The 21,458-nt window shown below is 35.2% G+C and overlaps 2 pseudogenes; both read left to right on the forward strand.

Annotated features, from left to right (window-relative positions):
* The first annotated feature begins 7,296 nt into the window (after positions 1-7,296).
* On the forward strand, positions 7,297-8,786 carry LOC120169318 (annotated as a pseudogene).
* An 8-nt stretch (positions 8,787-8,794) lies between these two features.
* LOC120169319 lies at positions 8,795-14,206 on the forward strand (annotated as a pseudogene).
* Positions 14,207-21,458: the final 7,252 nt, after the last annotated feature.

A 21,458-nucleotide genomic window follows, 5' to 3' on the forward strand; every position in this document is an offset into this window, starting at 1 on the left:
TTCATTAACATTTTTTTGTCTTTTCGCCGGTTTCTTCTTTTTTTATTTTTTTTATTTTATTACTTTTAAAATTTTATTTATTTATTTATTTTATTTTCCCCCTTTGATTTATTTAATATTTATTTGTTATTTCTTATCTAATATTTTTGATTTTTTAGGGGGATTTTTTAATCGATCAAAGGTAAGTAATTTGAATCGAGTTTTTAATTTTTAATTTAACTTACAATTTTCTTAATTAAGACAACTAGAAATTAATTAGTACCGAAAGGGTAGTTCAAGAGTGCTAACCCTTCCTTGACTGTAACCGACTCCCGAATCCGACATATCACTGGTAAGATGCAGATTAGGTAAGAAATCAAGGTATCCGATCAATCCATTTGTCCTTAAAATAAATGATCGGTGGCAACTCTAACCATTTCATTCCAGTCGAAGTCCATTTCCAGGCCCACCTGAAAGACGGCTGAGACAGCTAGGCGACTCCGCTAGGGACCGGTAAGTGAGTCAGGCTAAGGTTAATTTTCAGTTGTCTTTTTAATGAAAATGGTAAGTTTAAATTTTAAGGGAACTTTTTCAATCCTTATTACTTACTTTTGATTATATTTTCAAATAAATAGTTGTACTGACGATTTGTTTTAATGGTTTCAGCTTATCAAACTTTTTTCATCTAAGGCTCTATACTTGAGCGCCAAACCCTATTTTTAAGTGGGGATGAAAGTGATGCCTTCGTGAGAATTTATTCTCCGCACAAGCCTAGCAAGTAACATTCGGGATTCATATAGCATATGTCTTCGTGTGAATTTGTTCACCGCACAGACATAAGGGAATGTATCCTCTCGAGTTTAACTTAGTCCACACAAGCTTGTAATGGGCTTAGGACTAAGAGTCTGGCAAGCCCAAGGGGGCACCAGCAAGGAGAACTCTGGTACCTTTTCTTTAGAACCTAAATCGGGAGACTACAGGAAATTAGAGCCCACCCCGAAACTCCATTTCAAAACCTAGGATGCTTGAATTATCTCTTATTTTACTTTATGTTCAAAGTATACAAACTAGATAAATATGCGGTTAGGATTTACTTAAAATGAGCAGGCGGGGTAGAAAGCATGTATGGGTAAGAATTAAAACATGTTGGGTATATATCATATGGGGTAGGACTTTTTATTTTCATTATTGTTTTAATTATTATCCTTACCTCACTAATTCTTTACTTTCATTTTTGTTCTCTTTCATTTTATTCTTATCATTTACATCATTCAAAAGAGGTGTTGATCCATAAAAAATGTGTTCGTTAAATGTAAATAATTAGCATTAATGGACAAAGGGGTTATAATACAAGAGATGAAAAACGCAGAGGTTCGGCTATGGTCAAAAGAGACTCATAAGGAAAAATAAGATAATCTGCAAGGAAACTATGTGTCACATTCAATCAAGAAGACGTGGTACCCACAATCGAAGAGTATACCACGCTGCTGTATTTGAAGGACTCAGAATGAACCAGGATTTACACAAAGTACATCAAAAGAAAACTTTTCAAAAATGGGTTGACAAAGGTTGCAAGGAAATATGAGAAAAAGGTTATTGACCTGGATAGTCCATTCGAAGACAACAATAACAAGATGACAAAACGATAGCTGAAATTAGAGGTCGTTGTTGATGAAATCAAGAAACAAGCAAATGGACTTCAAATAGTTCCTATTGATGGAGGGATCCAATGGAATTTTCGTTAGGGAACAGGCTCAGAAGAGAGTGAAAGCTAGAGATACAATCATTCAAGACTTCTTGGAACAAGTATAGAAAGCGACACAACACTTGCACGGTTTAGCCAGAGAAACCGGAGCGATTCAACAGGGTATTCAACTGGTGACTGACAAAGGCAGAAAACTAGTCCACCTGTCAGAAGCTATTTAGGGTTTAGAAGACTTAGTCAGAATGTACCTTTAGAGGGTTTTTGTCTATTAAGAAATAACATTTTTCCCAATAAAGATTATTTATAATAACAGACGTATTTTTAGATCAATGCCTCGAACATTTCATGCATCATTGCATTTTGCATAGCATTCATTTAAACATTTTTACATGCATTAATCATACCTTATGGGGAACTTTGAAAAAGTGCTTCTAACGATAACTGCATTCATACAGTACTGAGAATGGAAGCGAATTTTGATAAATTAAAGAAATAGCTGGAAGAGAGTTTGCAAAAGATGCAAGAAGAGTGGGAAGCTAAAATGGAGCAGGTAAAAAATACTACCGTGGATCGTATCTTGCAAAACCAAAAAGAAATAGTTGACCAAGTGGTACAAAAATTGGCTAGGCTCAACCAAGAAAGAGGCAAAAAGAAGATTTCCTCGATTAGAGGAACCTCTGAATATGTGAGTGCACATGTAAATCCACCAATACACATTTCACCCCATAAGCTTCTAAGTTACCAGTAGGCTTCTTTGCCACTGATCATAACATATCCAGTCCGAAGGCAATGAGAAGAGCCAAGAATGAGATTCCTGATAACTTGAAACAGTGGTGCAGAGAGATATTCAAAGGAATGAGATGACATAACTCTCACAATGAAATGGATGCAACTGAACTAGTTTTAGTTATCGACCTGATGCTTCCACCCAAATTCAAGATGCCCGACTTTGGAAAATATGATGGAACCATGTTGTCCCAATGCCCATCTCACGATGTTTATTTGAATGATGACTAGATACACCAAAAATGATCAGATGTTGATCCACTGCTTCTAAGACAGTCTGATTGGACATGCTTCAAGATGGTATAATCAACTGAATCATATTCAAGTTCACTCCGGTAAGGATTTGGCTAGTGCTTTTCTAGGCCAATACAAACACATGATTGATATGGCCCCTGATCGAACAACGCTATAGAATATGGAGATGAAGAGTGGTGAGAGCTTCCAACAATATGCTTAACGATGGAGGGATTCTGTATCTCAAGTGCATCCACTAATGAATGTATAAGAGTTCATCACTCTATTCAACGATACATTAAAGTCTCCATATATCAACTACATGATATGAAATGCCACCAAGAGTTTCTCTAACATCGTCATGTATGGAGAAATGATCGAAAGAGCTATCAAGAATGGCAAGATAGGTGACATTGAAGAAAGAGCTAAGATTAACATTGTGGGATCTTACCTAGCTAATCTGGGACTAGACCTCATAATGTCTTCCATGAGAAGACTCGCATTAATCCAATTCCAATGACGTATGAGGAATTACTCCCAATGCTAGTTGAGAGAAATCTTGTGATTACAGTTCAATCCAAACCAAGAGAAGCCCCATATCCTGAAGGCCTTGATATTAACGCCATATGTAGATATCATATTAGGGGCTCAGGGCATACCACTGAGAATTGTGGGGCATTGAAGTGCAAAGTCCAAGATCTGATCTATTCAAGGGCATGATTGATTCCAAGGACAAGACCAATAGAAAAAGAATGAGATTCTATCTGAGGAATAAAACAATAACTAATTCATTGTGCATATATCTTAGAAATACTTAAGAGCATCGCATTTATCATTTTTTCGCATACATAATTTTTGGCAGCTTTAGAGTCAAATTTCAACTTCAAGGCAAAAGATACTTGATTCAAAAGAGTTTTTGGTGGTTTCTTAACTCAGCGGCGAGGAGTTACACCTCAACCAACTTGACCTATGGAAAGTTCCAGAGTTAATTCAGAGCATATCCAGTTTAGCTTGACTCAACGTTGAATGGCTAGTTTCCAATTAAAGTTTCCAAGCCAGATTTCAACATCACTTGAAGAACATCTCACATGACTTTCCCGTTAAGGGGAGTCATCCAAAGATCATCTCACTTGGTTCAAACCCACTAAGGGGAACCACCTGAAGAATTATGATTGGCTTAGACCCGCGAAGGGGAGTCAACCTTCACTTAAAGGAATTCTTCACAACATAGCTCAAGGCGAGAAGGGTTATCTGTCAACGAAAACTTTTCGAGTTAGATTACATTCAGCTCGATGACATATCAACCGCATGGTAACAATAATAGGTTATTTTTCGGTTACAGTTTAAACTGAGGTCTTTAAGTCAAGAAGAATACCTGGATTGGCTGTGATTTAGCAATAAGGAACTATATCCCAGTCAAATTTACAGCATAGCTCAAGGCGAGAAGGGCTATCTGTCAACAAAAACCTTTCAGTTCGATTCCATTAGCTCGAGGGCGTATCAAACACATGGTAACCACACTTTTGTTTTCACGTCTACAACATTTTAAATAAAATGCTTCCTTCTGAGGAAATGAGCAATGAGGAAATTTTAATCATGAATTCCTTGAATATCACCTTAATTAAAAGATTTTTAATAATTGAGGTTATAAATCTTTGACAAATGACAAGATTTTACCCCTGAAAAACAAGGACCCCTTGACCCTAATCTAAAAGTTACACCTAAATATATACCCTTCTCTTGTAGGGACCTAGCTAGTTTTCGCTTCTCATGAAGAGTACATCAAGGATTTGGCATTCAGGTATGTGTTAGGAGCGAATAAAATGGGGCAACTAGCACATGAGATTGCAAAACTAATTAGTTTCTACTTCTGTTAATGATGTTTAATAATGATCATGATGTTCTCAAATGGAATGGTCAAGTAGGTAAATCTAGTTTAGGTCAGTTGCTTGGGAATTGAACTCTAATGATGAGATTTTCTGACCTTCAACAAACACCGGGACTATAACAGGTTCTCCTCGACAAGCTTAAGAAATATATTCTGTATACCCAGACAAATATATATATATATATGTATACAATAAAGCTAAGTTATTCTACTAAAGCAATTTGTTATAGAGGAAACTTGAAAGCCCCGACTTTATGAATAGATTATATTCAAAACTATGACATTGATTGGGTACTCGACAATTCAGTGTATATTCCATTGTGATTGTCAAGTCAAAGACTTTGTGATGACATGAATTCTTCAGCTAGCCGAACAAAGGCAATTATAAGACATGTGCAATAAAGTTGAATTCAACTAGCCAAACAATGGCAAATTTACTAAATAAGGAGTTTCAGTGAAGATGGACTAAGGGAATTGAGGAACACATATTATAGTCGAATTCACACGAGCGCTCAGAAATCTCATTTTTAGACTGATATTTCTGCAATACCTTGACTAGGTGAGTCTACGAAGCTTAAACAAATGGAAGATTTCAGAGAACTAAAACAAAAGTGTTCTAAAGAGTCCAGTAATTGACTATGCTAGTTGCGACATTTTGTTCGCATCCAATCAAAATGACAAACCAAGAAAGAGGGGCATGCCATGATCTTCAAGGTGACTGGATTGATGAAACAAACCTTAGAATTTAGGTAGCCAACCTCTAAACCAACATTTTTTATCTTGATATTTGTCAAAGATTCGCAGCTATCAAAGATTAAAAGAGCAGATGATTATTTTGATATTCAATGAACTCCTGTTTTATGATTTGCTTCAATGGTGAAACGTATAATGAGGTAACATTTTCAAAATTCCTTTTGATATGTTTCAAAATTTTGAAAATTCAAAGGAAGAAAAGCATTTTCAAATAAGATAAGTTCTCTAGAAGTATCTTGAAATTTAGAATATATTATTTCGAAGCTCAAGATTGAAACTGGGGCAAAGGAAACCAAATTTTTTGGGAAAATTTTGATGGGGAAAGGAAAAGAAATTATCTTAAATCAAGGCGTATGCACCTTACTTGAGAAATTTGAAGGGCATATCCCAAATCAAGACTAAAAAATGGCATTTTGTACATCAGATTTAAGCCAATATCAAGAATAAAAAAATCAAGATTCAAATAAAAAGTCATCAAGACTGACAACTAGAGATTGAGACTGCTCTCCAAATCCTAAAATAACATATTTCACATATACATTTTAGGCATACATAAGAGCATTACATCCATAGCATTGCTTATGTACATAATTTTGCAGATTCATGCTAGAGCCAATTTGAACTTCGCAGCGAAGGATATTGGACTCGAAACGACGCAACTTACACAAGATTGGATTTCAACTTCACAACGAAGGATATCCAACTCAAATTCAATTTGGTGAAGCAATACAACTCGAGATTGAATTTTAACTTCACAATGAAGGATATCCAATTCAAAGCTCAACTTCACAGCAAAGGAGCCATCCATGATTTCAACTTCACAATGAAGGATATCGTGCCCAAGTGGATTGACTTAGTTTCAGAGCAAATGAGTCATCTATAACAATAGGGGTTTATTCCCAGCCAATTACAGCATAACTCAAAGGAGAGAAGAGTTATCTATCAAAAAAACTTTTGAGATCGATTCCGTTCAGCTCGAGAGCACATTTACCGTAGGTAGCAGCTAGGAACTACTTTTCGGTCAAATTTTCACACTCATGTCTTTAAATCGAGAAAAAGATCAAGGTCGACCAAGATTTGCAACAAATATCTACTTTCTAACTCACCTACGATTTTGACTTCACAACGAAGGATATCGTACCCAAAAAGATTGACCCAACTTCACGACGAATGAGTCATATGTGACACAACAATGAAAAACCTGTTTTATTCAGGTAAAATTTCAGCTTCACAAAAAAGTATATTGGGCTAGAAGATAATCCATGAGCTATTTCCCAATGCTTTGAGCTTGGTTTCAACGCCACAACGAGGGTTATCGCACTCAAGACGTCGACGATTTTAACTTCACGATGACGGATATCGTGCTCAGGATTTTATAGTTCAACTCAACTTCACAACGAAGAAGTCACCCACGATTTCAACTTCATGAAGAAGGATATCGTGCCCAATGGATCGACTTAGTGTAACAGGAGCCGCGTTATCACCCTTAGACGACCAGACCTCTTAATCATCTATGAGCAATGTCGTCCCCCAAATCAAATCATAAAAAAGAGAACCGGACAAAAAATGATTGTCTTTTGTCATCTTTGCCCTATCCTTGTTAACACAAGAATGTACAAAGAGAGGCAGCTATAGACACCCGTTTTTCTCTGGGTTTAAAAAATATTATTTATTATTATTATTATTATTATTATTTTAATTAATATTTTTGCATGCCCCATGTTCACCCCCACATATCACCACTACCCCACCTCTAAAAACCTACCCTACCACTAATCCTACTCCACCACTACCACATGCATACAACCATAAATAAATCAATGAGAAGATTCGGGGGGAATGAACTGGCCTGGATAGTTATTTGCTTGTTGTGGACCAAAGTTGCTTTGCTTTTTACTCCACCACTTGACCATTGTCATTAACTCTCACCAAGCTTGCAACTCTCTTCCATTCTCCACTCCCAGCAATTAAGCAGGTGGAAACTGAACTTAGGTCTGTTCTTCTCGATTGAAAAATGCTTGTGTTGTTCGAGACTCCGGTGGGCTTTGCCCTTTTTAAAGTCTTAGATGAAGGGAAGCTAGATAAAGTTGAGGACTTGTCTAAGAAATTCTTGGCTCTTGAATCTGCAAGAAAGGTTGTGTCGTTGAAAGCCTTTTCCAAGTTTGAGAATGCCGTAGAAGCTTTGGAAACCGTAACCAAACTTCTTGAAAATGCACCCAACAAAGGTCTAAGAAAATTCTTGTGTGCGCATTGTGATGGTGAAACATTAGGAGTGGCTGATTCAAAGCTTGGATATTAAATTAAGGAAAAACTAAAAATTGATTGTGTTCACAATACTGCTGTTTTGGAGTTGCTGAGAGGTGTGAGAACTCAGTTGACTAAACTCGTATTTAGACTAGATGCTCAAGATTTAACTCAAATGAGTATGGGTTTATGGGTTTTTCCCATAGCCTTTCTCGATACAAGCTGAAATTTAGTGATGATAAGGTTGATACAATGATTGATCAAGCCATTGGTTTGCTTGATGATCTTGATAAAGTGCTTAACACATAAGCAATGAGGATTCAAGAATGGTATGGTTGGCATTTTCTAGAGCTTACTAGGATCATACAGGATAATATCATATATGCTAAGGCAGTGAAACTAATGGGCGACCATTCTAATGCAGCTAAGCTTGACTTCTCAGAGATACTACCCGAAGAGGTTGAGATAGAACTTAAGGAGGCAACAACCATATCCATGGGAACTGAAATTAATGACCTTGATCTTATGAACATAAAAGATATGTGTGATCAGGTTCTCAACCTTGCTGAATACCAGGATCAACTATGTGATTATTTAAATAGTAGGATGAACACTGTTGCACCAAACTTGACTGCTCTTGTTGGTGCTCGTCTCATCGCTCATGGTGGCAGCTTGTTGAATCTTTCCAAACAGCCTAGTAGTACTGTTCAGATTCTTGGAGCAGAGAAGGCTCTCTTCAGAGCTCTCAAGATAAAGCATTCCTCTCCGAAGTATGGGATTATTTACCATGCATCATTGGTTGGTCAGGCAGCACCGAAACGCAAAGGGAAGATTTCCAGGTCACTTGCTGCAAAGGCTGCATTGGTTATTCGTTGTGATGCTCATGGAGATGACCAAGATAATTTTATGGGGCTCGAGATCCGGGCCAAGCTTGAAGAATGATTAAGGGCTCTTGAAGGCAAAGAATTGAGACGATCTGTCAGCTCAACTAAAGGCAAGCCTAAGATAGAAGTCTATGACAAGGATCGGAAGAAAGAAGATGGGTTGATAACCCCTACCAAGGCATACAATCCTGCAGCCGATTATATTCTTGGGCAAACAATAGATGTCATTGCTCTTGAGGAGCAAGAGATAGTCCCAAAGAAGGAGAAGAATGTAGAGGCGCGAACCCAAGAGCAGCATATCCGAAAATCATGAAAGACCCAATGACGTATTTGAGCAGATTGGAGACGAAGAAACCGAATAGAGAATTAAAAATGAAATAGAAATGAGAGAATGGAAAGAAATGGGAGATCACCCCTTCGGTTTTGGGGCATTTCCTGACGACCGGAGCATCGACTTGAAGATTTGAACGGCCAACGTGAGTAAGGCAACGTGGGTAGCAACATACTTCGACTTTGGCTTGGTCCAACGGTTCAATCTCATGTGATCAAAGGTAAAAGGGTCAGTATTTTCATTTTTGTTTCCTGTGTTTCAGTTGGAAAGAACGACTACTATGAACGTAAAGGTGAATATTAGGGTAAATAAAAATCTAAAATATGTTATATACATGAGACCCACGTTTTAATAGCCTGATTCATTTTGTTTTGGGTAGCCCACGTGATATAGGACTTTGGGTAAACTCTCTCTATGGTTCTTCAACTATTATGGGTAAATTCCTCAATAACCCTTTAAATATTGTGGTTAAATTCTTCTTCTCGTCCCCATATCTTTGATGCACCATGTAATATGGTTCATTTCTTTTTAATTTAATTTTGGACATTTAACTTTGATTATTGTCAATCTAACCCCTAATTTTTTCATTTATGATTTGATTTAATATTTTTATTTAATTATTATTTTATTTTCACTAACATTTTTTGTCTTTTTGCATGTTTCTTCTTTTTTTTTATTTCTTTTATTTTATTATTTTTAAAATTTTAAAATTTTAAAATTTTAATTTTATTTTATTTTTTCCCTTTGATTTATTTAATATTTATTTGTTATTTCTTATCTAATATTTTTTACTTTTTAGGGAAATTTTTTTAATCGATCAAAGGTAAGCAATTTGAATCGAGTTTTTAATTTTTAATTTAACTTATAATTTTTTTAATTAAGACAACTAGAAATTAATTAGTACCGAAAGGGCAGTTCAAGGGTGTTAATCCTTCCTTGACTGTAACCGACTCCCGAATCCGACATATCACTGGTAAGATGTAAATCAGGTAAGAAATCAAGGTGTCCGATCAACCCATTTGTCCTTAAAATAAATTATCAGTGGCGACTCTAACCATTTTATTCAAGTCGAAGTCCAATTCTTGATCCTCCCGAAAGACGGCTGCGACATATAGCATTCTCAATGAATTACAAAATTTACAAGAGAAAATCAGAAAGGATGGTGCTGAATCCGAAATACAGAAATTGGTTTCCCTTTTGGAGAATCTAAAGGTCTGAACTTTTATCAGAAAATATATAGATCTAATTAATTTTCGATGCTCCATTTATTTCTGCATTTGTTTTTATCGTTTGGAAATTTGATACTATTATAAATTTTAAACGTTTTCCCAGTTACTAGAAAGACAAGAGTCTGAAATTCGGTCTGATTCTGATGCAAAACGTTTTTCAATGGAAGTTGAAGTTAGTGATTTGGAGGGAAAGTTAGCAACTGGATCTGACAGCAATATGCCCCCTAACAGTTTAGATGATTCCTTAAACCGATCATTGGAAGAGCTTAATTTAGCAAAGAGGGTAAAGTAACTAACTTTTCATAGGTTTAATTGCTTTTGAGTATATTAATAGTTACTGAATAATATGGTATATTTGGGTCATAGGAACTTACAGCTAGACTGAGGGCAATAGTATCCATAAAGCGTCAGCTGGATAATGCACCTTCCCAGTCAGAACTCATCCAGTATGTTCACCTTCCTTTTGCACTTCTGAAAAGTTGTAGGCCTTAGAGTTTTGATGTTACACATGTTGTTCAAATATGACCGAGTTTGAGGATCATTCTTGAGTTGTTGGACTAAATCTTATGTAATCTTATGTTTTATAACTTGTAACTGTTAAGAGCATTTAGTGAATAGGTCAGAAGACTTTTCTTTACTTCCGACAACAAATTTTATCTGTACGAAACCTTTCATTTCATTTCATTTCATTTCAAACATACATATATATATACATATATATATATATATATATATATATATATATATATATATATCACTTGGCATTTCATTTCAAGTATACATGCATACAAACATATATACTTATATCACTTGGCATGTCATTTCAAATATATATATATATCTCACTTGGCACTGCCAATTACTATGCATATATATGATTAATCTAGGTTTAGTTCTGGATAATATAGATGACCCACTATCAATGTCTTATTCCTCTAGGATAATCGACAAAAAAGAAAAAAAATAATTTTAGAATTTATGTTTCTTTCCTCCAAGTAAAGTTTAGTACCAATGTTGATTTACCATCACTTGCAGGTATGAGCACCGGTTTTCAGAATTGAGTGCTCATATTCAGGTGTGGTTTTGATCTCTCTTCGTCTTTTTTTTTTCCATTTTTGTGTTCCGTTCTTATTAGCCTATTAGTGCTAATATGCAATACTTTGTCTTGTAAAGGAAAGCTTCAGCAAACTCGGAAACTCTATGCAACCTATAATGCCCTTTTGGAGATTAAAGACTTGATTCTAAAGGAAACTTCCTTGTTGAATTCCATAAATTCACAGGTATAACTCAAATGAGTTAATAATTCTTGCATTTGTTTATCGTCTGTCAAGATTTTGTCTCAGAACTTTAACACCTCAAAGTTTCAACCTTTTCTTCTTCCGAGTGATAAAATAAGTGTATGTTAATGTTGATTAATGTGTGCTGTAGCTATTTTGTAATTAGATAAAGAGTTAGTATCTTAATGCTTTCATTTTCCTTATCGTGAAACGAGATGCAATTTTTAAAATTCAACAATATAAACAACATGAGCGGCATCACCTTGTAAAGATAAAAGCTCAACATTAATGACATAAAAGAAAACTAATATCGGGGGTTATCAAATGGGAATAGGTTCTTTTCCGTACTCCTAAAATGGTGATTGTTTTCTTAATCATGTTCAGTGTAATCCTAAAAATTCCAATACTCCTTAGTTTTAATTCTATTAGTAAAATTGAGCTGTTCCCTTACGATGAAGGAAAACCTTTAATCTAGTATCGTTTAAGTCATTACTAACTTACTAAGCATTGGCAGTATATCCATGGACAATCTGATTGGCTTTACATCGTACTCCAACTTCTGTCACTATATATTTTCTGACCTTTGCTGACATGTTTTTATATTTATGTCCATACAGTTTCAGGATGCCATTGCTGGCCCTATTGGTCGCATGAAATTACTTGAGTCCATGGAGGGAATTGTAAAGGGCCGCCAACAGGTAATGTTACCTTTTATCTAATAGAAAATAACAGGGATATATTCTTATTCTAATTTCAGTTGGCTCATCTTGGGTTGTTTGAACTACTTATTTGAACTACCTATAGTTTGAGCCTGTAATTGCTTGTACGGTCTGGAAATTTCAGTATGCTGTAGCTTTTTGGCCTCTTATGTAGACCTTAACCTGTCCATTATACTGTTCTAAATGGTGAGAAAAGGCTAAATGGACTTGAATTGTCAGCGATACAATTATGCCACTGTGTAATCTAAAAAAACTGCTTTGTGTGATGCACGTCTTTTTTAACATAACTAGACTTAAGTGTATTCCTTGCAAGAAAAATGTAATGAAAAAGCATGCCTTTGTTTTTTGTTCTTCTTTTATTAATTCCCTTTTAATATATTGAGCTGTCAAAACAGACTTATACAATAAGACTAGGGTATTTTGTGAACTTTCAGGAAACATAGAGCTGTAATTTAATGATGACTGCTAATTGCCGGTGGTAAAGATTTATTGTTACAATATGCTATGCTATACAAAGTTGTCAAGTTTTGGAAGTTTATTGTCAAAACTGTATATCCTGAAGTATTTTTTTCAATATTTGTTTGTACTATTTTAATATGTCCTTTTAGATATTTGAACCAAACAGGGTAATTATTCGATTGCTAGTAATTTGCTTAGCAAATCATATAAACATGGAACTTTGCCTGATTAACTGAATTGAAAGTACTGGAGTTACAGTTCCATTTCCCATAGAAACAAATAATGGTTCTAACGGTACTCTGTTAAGGATGTTTGAGTGCATTTTGGGTGTAATGGGGCATTTCTTTTGCAGAAGCTGGACAAGGCGCAAATTGGTCTTCAAGAAGAGCTGAAAATTTGAGATGATCTCAACGAGAGGTACACTGCTGCAGTTGCGGAGCAAAGACGCTGCTATTCTCTCTTAAAGGCATTCCAGGTAGGCAACATTTCACATGATGGTTATGAAGAAAAAATTGTCATTTTGGAGAAGAAATGCGTTTAAATTGTTTCGGGAAGAGTTACATTTCCCCTTGTAGTAGACCCAATTTATCATTTTTACCGTATCGTATTTTCGCATCAATTTAGCCCCAATGATGTTTAATTGCATCATTCTATACCCTACCCTTAACTTAAAACCCTAAATTATAAACCCCAAATCATAACCCTATAATCTCTAAACCATAAATTCTAAACCCTAATTTAATATTTATAATTTAGAATTTAAGTTAGGGATAGGATATAGAATGATGCAATTAAACAACGTTGAGGGCTAAATTGATACAAAAATACAGGGGCAGAAATAATAAATTGGGTCTACTACAAGGGCAAAGGTGACCTTTAAGCCAATTGTTTCGGGAGTGGTTTTGGACAGAAAAGGTGCAAAAAAAACAAAAACCATTTTTAGAAAATTTAAAAATAAGCTGTGTGCTAGACTGCTAATTTCCGTGATCTAGCGGAACAATTGGATTTGGAGTTTTAAAGCTATGAGCTCTGATGTTCTCTGATCTGCTGTTGAACAAGAATGTCTACCTAGGCTGTTTGCTGAAGACCTAATTGTTACTACCGGTTGCCATCCTCAGCTACATTGTGCTTGAGTTAGGAATGTGGAGAGAACTTGTTCATATTGAATTCTATGACCAAGTCATTAGAATTTGATTGCTCTGGCACCAACACCCACTTTGTGTCTTGTACTCCATTGGTAAAATAATAGAATTGCCTAGCGTGGAAAACAATGGACAGCGCCTTTATGTTTCCATTTTTCTCATTTTTGCATGTGCAAAACTTGTAAATGAGATCTAAGCAGAAGATTTCACTTCACCAAACAGAGTGATACCTGGCCCCAAATTTAGATTATTCAGTGTAGTGGTTTAGGTGATATTGCATTTCCATAGTGGGATGATGGGTGAATGATATCTAATTTTCATCGGTACTCCAGAAGAGGTAGTTGTCTAGCGATGAGCTGAAGGGCAATATGATCTTCAGGTGTTTTCATGGTCTTCTTTTGCTGCTTAACTAGGAATTTTTAACAGGAGCTTATAATTTTTCAGGAGGAATGTGCAAAGAATGAGAGACTTCGGAGCCAGACTTCTTCATAACTTCAAGTTGACATGTTGAAAGCATCATTTGCGCAGTCAAAGCTGCAGATTATGCGCCTGCTGTGTGTCTAAACGGGACCGATCAAGTGATTCATCTTGGAAATAGTCTGGGGGAGATCGAATCGTCTTGATCAAAAGCAAATCTTTTGCCCTACACAGGTTATTTAGTGTTCTCTTGCTTTTTACATGCAAGTGATGATCCACACCCGTGGTGCATCCATTCTACACAAACTTTATTCATATGAATCGACATAATTACTGGATATACTGATTCCTTATTGTAAAATAGCTGCCTATGTTAGTGTTATACATGCCAGAAAAAATTTATGTGAGAACTGTTGCTATTTATTTTCTTGTACAACCATAATAACAATATCCCTTGTGTTTCTGTCTTAATCCGACAGGTTTCGTTTCAACTTTTGATCAATTCATTGTCGTCGTCATTCTAATATTAAGTTAAGCAGTGAGTTACAGTTGATTTATGACTATGGAATGAGCAGTAGAATCATTGTCAACGCAAAGAAACGAAAATGTAATAAGGCAGGATGCGAGGAAATCAATTTAAACCTACGCCAAGCTCTCAAGTATATTCACTATTTACTTTTTAGGGTAAATTACTCGTTTAATATCTAAACTATTAGTTTTGATTCATTTTAGTATCCTGCCGTTAAAAACTCTAGTTTTTGTTTCATTTTAATACCCTGTCGTTAAAAACTTTAGTTTTGAAGAAAGTGAAAACTTAGGTGCTAAAATGGACCAAAAACTGATAGTTTAGGTATTAAACGTGTTGAGTTTTTAACGAGAGTTTTTAACGACAGGTGTCAAAATGAAATGACAACTAAACATAGGTATAATTTTGAAAATTGGAAAATTTATGTGCTAAAATGGATCAAAATTGATGATTTATGTATTAAATACGTAGTTTGCCCTACATTTTATTACTTCAAAATATCATAATTTTATAGCAATTGGTACGAACTTGTACGTCTTGTTGAAGCGTAATGAAATTACGATAAAAATGAGACTTGATTCTTTTTATGCCAATCTTGAACCAAAACAACCCAGTTTAGGATAAAGAATGCAAATTGTTCCACAATTATATGGTATTATTTTATTAATTTCGACTATTAAAAGTTATAAAATGGTCATTTGACAATAGATTATTGCTTTATTAAAATTTTCAACTATTAAAAGTTATAAAATGATTATTGTCGTAACCGTCTTTCGGTTGGGTCCCGGAATTGGGCTTCGACTTGAAAAATGTGGATTGGAGTCGTCACCGACCATTTTAAAACGAATTTAGGTGGGTCGGACACCATCTTACCTGATCTGCGTTTTTACCAGAAATGTGTCGGGTTCGGGAGTCGGTTACAGTCAAGGAAGGATTAGCACCCTTGAACCGCCCTTTCGGTACCAATTAATTTGCCAGTTGTCTTAGTTGCGAAAATTCAAAATTTAAATTAAAATTTAACAGATCCGATTCAAATTACTTACAATTGATTGATTTGAATACCCTTAAAAGATAAAAACGTTAGATTCGTAGCATAGTATAAAATCGAATTAGGATAGCAAGTGTGCAAACGTGAGAATAATAAATAAAACAAGAAAAAATGAAAAATAACAAAACACGTAAAAAATAATAATAAAAATAATAAAAATAAACAAAATGAATAAAATATTAAAAAACAAAGATACAGATAAAGGAAAAAAAAGTAATGGAGTAAAAAAAATAAAAAAAAAGGTAAAAGAAATTAAAAAGGAATAAAAATAATATGTACATATAAAGTAGTATTTACTAAAACAAGTAAAAATAATAAATATATAATACTAAGTAAAACAAATAAAAAATAAAGATATACATGATATTAATAAAAAAATAATAGAAAAAATAAAATAAAGTAAAAATATAATATATATATAAATAAATAAATAAACAAAAATAGAATATTAAGAAAATATATATAAAACGTATAAAATATAATATTAAGAAAAATATATACATAGTAAATGGAGAAAAATTAATACATCTATACATATATATATATATATATATATATATAATGATATAAGATATATATAATAAAAATAATATAATATAAATAAAAAAAGAGGAATATAGTAAATAAATAAAAAAATATAATTAAAAAAATATATATAAGGGACGAAATTAATATAAAAGTAAAATTAAAGGGTAAATTTCAAGGTAAATTAAACATTAAGATTGACTTAGGGGGAATATTAAATACTTTAAAAAATGAACATGCCTCGGGAGTAGATCTAGATTCGAAACTTCGAAACCCCACCCCTTTTTGGTCATCGGCACAACCCACGCTTTGGGTTATTCAAACCAAATCTCAAGAAAAATAACATGCAAATGCGAGAAATGAACGAATCAATGTAAAAAAGATGTTACCTTTTATTTCCTTTTCTAATCGTTTACAATAGCTTTGCCTTTGTATTTTTTCGTGCTTGCCTTTGTATCTTGTATGTAAATCGTGTCTTATAAATGGGAAGGATTACATGTATTTATAGTGAAAAAAACTAACTAACAATAGAATCCTAATGCAACTAGACTCCTTGCTCGGTTGTTGCACATTTGTTGGTGTGGTTGTTGCTTTAAAAGATATGGTAATGGAAGAGTCCTCTTAGGAGATGAACTCTTGCTAGTTCTATCTTTTAAGAAAATTGGTGTCTACAGCTGCCCCTCTTTGTCTTTTTTCGTGGAACAAAAAATAGGACAAAGATAAAAAGACACAAATTTTCGTTCAGTGGAGTTGAAGAATAACTCCCTGTTGAATTGAGTTGCGGATGGCTCCTCCGTCGCGAAGTCGAGTCCATCTTGAAATGATTTGAATCAGAATGTGGCTTCTCGTTGTAGTCTACTTTGGTCTTCTTCTCAGTTTAAAGACCTTGGCTAAAAATTCAACTGGAAATTAATCCCTTGACTCCACAATGTGGTTGATATGCTCTCGAACTGAATGAAACTGAACTCGAAAAGTCTTCATTGACAGATAGCTTTTCTCGACTTAAGCTATGCTGACGGAAAAAATACTTCTTGCTACTAAGGCACGGCTAACCCAGATCTTCTTCTCGTCTTGAAAACCTTGATTGTAGCCGGATAATAGTGTGATTCAGGTGTCATCAAGCTGAATGGAATCGAACTCAACAGTTTTCGCTGACAGATAGCCCTTCTTGCCTTGAGCTATGTTGTAAATTTGATTTACCTCTGAGCTGAATGTAATCGAACTCGAAGGTCTTTGATGATAGATAACCCTTCTTTGAGTTGGATATCCTTCGTCGTGAAGTTGAAATCCAATCTAGAGATGGATGCTGCTTGTGTGCACGATTCCCATTCGGCGTGAAGTTGAAACCGCGGGTGGCCCCTTCGTTGTGAAGTTGAGCCTGGTAATTGGATATCCTTCATCGTGAAGTTGAAATCGAAGTGGGTAGTATTGTTCTGAGTCTAATATCCTCCGTCGTGAAGTTGAAATTGGCTCCGGAACTGGGAAATTGTTTGTTGACAGCCAGCCGCCCCTTCGCTGTGAAGTTGAGCTTGTGTTGTCTCGAGATCAATATCCTTCACTGTGAAGTTGAAATTGGCTCTGAAATTGGGAAATTGTTTGTTGACAACCAGTCGTCCCTTCATTGTGAATTTGAACTTGTGTCGTCTTGAGTCCAATATCCTTTGCTGTGAAGTTGAAATTGGCTTTGAAATTGAAAAGTGGTTTGTTGACAACCAGTCGTCCCTTCATTGTGAAGTTGAACTTGTGTTGTCTTGAGTCCAATATCCTTCGCTGTGAAGTTGAAATTGGCTCTGAAACTGGGAAATTATTTTGTTGACAACCAGTCGTCACTTCGTTGTGAAGTTGAACTTGTGTTGTCTTGAGTTCAATATCCTTCGCTGTGAAGTTGAAATTGACTCTGAATGAAACTGAAAAGTGGTTTATTGACAACCAGACGTCCCTTCGTTGTGAAGTTGAACTTGTGTTGTCTCGAGTCCAATATCCTTCGCTGTGAAGTTGAAATTGGCTCTGAAATTGGGTAATGGTTTGTTGACAACCAGCCGTCCCTTCGTTGTGAAGTTGAACTTGTGTTGTCTCGAGTCCAATATCCTTCGCTGTGAAGTTGAAATTGACTCTGAATGAAACTGAAAAGTGGTTTGTTGACAACCAACCGTCCCTTCGTTGTGAAGTTAAACTTGTGTAGTCTCGAGTGGCGCGATATCCTCCGTCGTGGAGTTTAAATCGCTGATGACCTCTTTATTGTGAAATTCGGCTTCGAGCTAGATATCCTTCATCGCGAAGTTAAAATCTACTCTCGAGTTGATTGTGTAGCTTTGAGCTCAATATCATTCGTTGCGAAGTTGAAATTGACTTTAGCTAAAACCTGAAAAAGTTATACATATATGTGATGAGATGGATGCAATGCTCTTAGGTATGCCTAAAATGCATATGCAACATATGTTATTTTTGGGCTCATGAGAGAAATCTCGATCTTCGGTTGCTTTTTTGGAGTTCTGGAATCTTCAAGTTATGATCTCTGATCTCGAATTCTTCAAATGTTCAAATCTGATATGCACATTCTATTTTTTTGATTTGAGAAATGCTTTCGACCATCCCAAGTATGTGCCTGAGCTGAGTGTAACGGTTCAGATGATGCTTCAAGAGAAATTGTCTTGAAAGAGACAGAATTCGTTTCAAGGGAAACGATCTCAAAGATATCTGTTGTTTCATGAGAAACGGTCTTAAGGGAGACAAAATTTGTTTTAAGAAAAACTGTCTCAAGAGAGACAAAACTTAGTTCCAAAAGAAATTGTCTCACGAGGAGATGAAATTAGTTCCAAGGAAAACATATTCAAGGATTTTGTTTCAAGAGAAACTGTCTCAAGAGAGACAAAATTCATCTCAAAGGAAATGTTTTCAATGTTTATGTTTCAAGAGAAACTTTTTCAAAGAGAAACGATTTCAAAGGTTTTTTCTAAGGGAAACTGTCTCAAGGGAGACAAAGTTTGTTTCAAGGGAAATTGTCTCAAGAGAGACAATGGTGGGCACGATTCCCTTCGTCGTGAAGTTGAAATCGTGGGTGTCCCCTTCGCCGTGAAGTTGAGCCAGGAATTGGATGTCCTTCGTCGTGAAGTTGAAATCCAACTTGAAAATGCGAACAGGATCGGTTCTGAATTAGCTCTCGAACTCGTCTGAAGTTGATTCTAAGATCTGTCGATCTTTCAATATGTCAAATTGGTTGAAACGTAGCTTCTTGCTGCTGAGTTAAGCAACCAACATCAATCTTTAAAGGTGCTTTTGAATCGAGTATCCATCGTCTTGAAGTCGAAACTTGACTCTAAAAGCTGCAAAAATTATGTATGTGGGAAAAAAATGACAAATATGATGTTCTAAAATGTATGCATAAGATGCATGTAACATGAATTGGTTATGTTTTATCTCCTGAAAAAGGTCTGATAACTCGCATTAGGATGTTGAATCCCCAAAGATGCCCCAATATCCAAAAATGCCCCAATATTTGATGTTGAATCTTCAAAGATGCCCCAAATGTTCCTCATTTCTTGCTTCAACATTGATTCTGAGCATGAGTTTTGTGTCTAAGAGTCACATGTCATTTACCAAGATCCACTCTAGAGAGATTGTCTTGTCTGGAAAAAAAATGTTTCTTTTTCTTTTATTTTCAAAGTTCTGAAAATATCAAAAAAAGAGTTTTGAAAGATGTTTAATCAAGAGTTTTGAAAGATGTTTAATTAAAAGTTTTGAAAATATTATCCCTTTCACGATTTTACAATTGAGACGAATCATAAAACTAGAGTTCATAGGATATCAAAGAATTAATTACAATATTAATCCTTCAATAAATTATAGCTATTTGACAAGTGTCAAGATCAAAGCTATCTTTGGGAAATGGTTAAGTAAGGAAATGATAAAAAGGTCTCAGGTTGTTGTGTTTGGTCAAAGGTTTGGCATTTGATGCTCAAAGGTTTGATGGGGTAGCTTGCATGCTCCTCTACTGGAAGTGTTCTCTGACTCCCAACCTTCGTGGTCACACTCGGATTGTGCGATGTCGTATCAAGGAACTCGTGTGATCACCTCAGTTGCACAATTTTTATATTCGAGCCGCCTTTTCAGGTTTTCAACTCGAACCCTCCTTTGGTTTCAAGACGTTATTCAAAATTTACGTCTTGAACCCCCCTTTGTTATTTTTCTCTACCATGCATTAATTACATTGTTTTTTGCAAATAAAGATTAATTCTAATGGGCGGGATGAAATCTGAAGATAGTCTCTTCTGTTTAGAAATCCATGTATGATTAGAAGGGACTTTTAAGGCACGTAATGTAGGCCAGGGTTCATAGTTATGAAAGAAAATGATAAATAGGCCCAAACAAGTGTTTCAAGGTGTTGAACCAATGATCAATTCATTCTGATGCCTTCAATCTTGCTCAAAATGTTTCTCTCTCTTGATGCTTTATGATCTTTGAGTGAAGTGATTCAGTGATTCGGGAATGATTGTGCTTTATCAATCTCATAGTTTGAAGCTTGATGTGCCATTTGTCTTTAAGGAATCTTTGCATGTGCTTTTTGTCCCTTTTTATTTTTGATTTTTGTTCTTTCTTTTTTCTTTTGTTTTCTTTTTTTTTTTTTGCTTCTTTTTTTTGCCCTTTTTGTTCTGATTAAATCTTCGCACTTGGCATTTAGTTCACCTTTTGGTATCTCATCTGAATCAATGTCTTCGCTCATGTGAGCATATTTCTTCCACCTTGCCCCCCAGTGTGGAAGGTGATCCTTGGTTAGGGTTGAATCAGAAGAAAAATAATACAGGCTCAAAAGAGGACACAAGGGATATATTTTTTCTCCTATTGTGAAGGGATAAAGAAAGAAAGTCGTTCATCATTTCATACATGTAAATCTTCACAGAAGAGGTATCCCCAGGGGATAGATTTTCAAGATTAATTCTATTCACATGAAAATAGTGTAATTAATGCATGATAGAATTATTTCGAATGAATTCTTCTTCTCCTTTTCCCCAGATGTCTCAATGTTCAGGATCCCCGCGAGATGCCCCAAGTTGGTTCTTTAGAAGAATGCTCATGTTAAAATGAACAATTTAATGCCTTGGGTTTTAATGGTAAAAAAGGTTATTTTTGAGTCTAAAAAAGACAGTGGTGTGATCTTATTGACTCAAAGAAAGGTATGAGTGTATCAAAAAGATAAAGGCAATGTTCAAGAATTTAAAAATGAGGTAATGTCAAAATTTTGTCTTTTGGTAATGACCACGAGTTGTTTTGGGCAAAGAATCAAGGTATTTTATTCTGGGGTTTGAGACAGGGTA

The sequence above is a fragment of the Hibiscus syriacus genome, unplaced genomic scaffold (assembly GCF_006381635.1).
Source record: "Hibiscus syriacus cultivar Baekdansim isolate YM2019G1 unplaced genomic scaffold, ASM638163v2 tig00111758_pilon, whole genome shotgun sequence".
NCBI classification, from domain to species: domain Eukaryota; kingdom Viridiplantae; phylum Streptophyta; class Magnoliopsida; order Malvales; family Malvaceae; genus Hibiscus; species Hibiscus syriacus.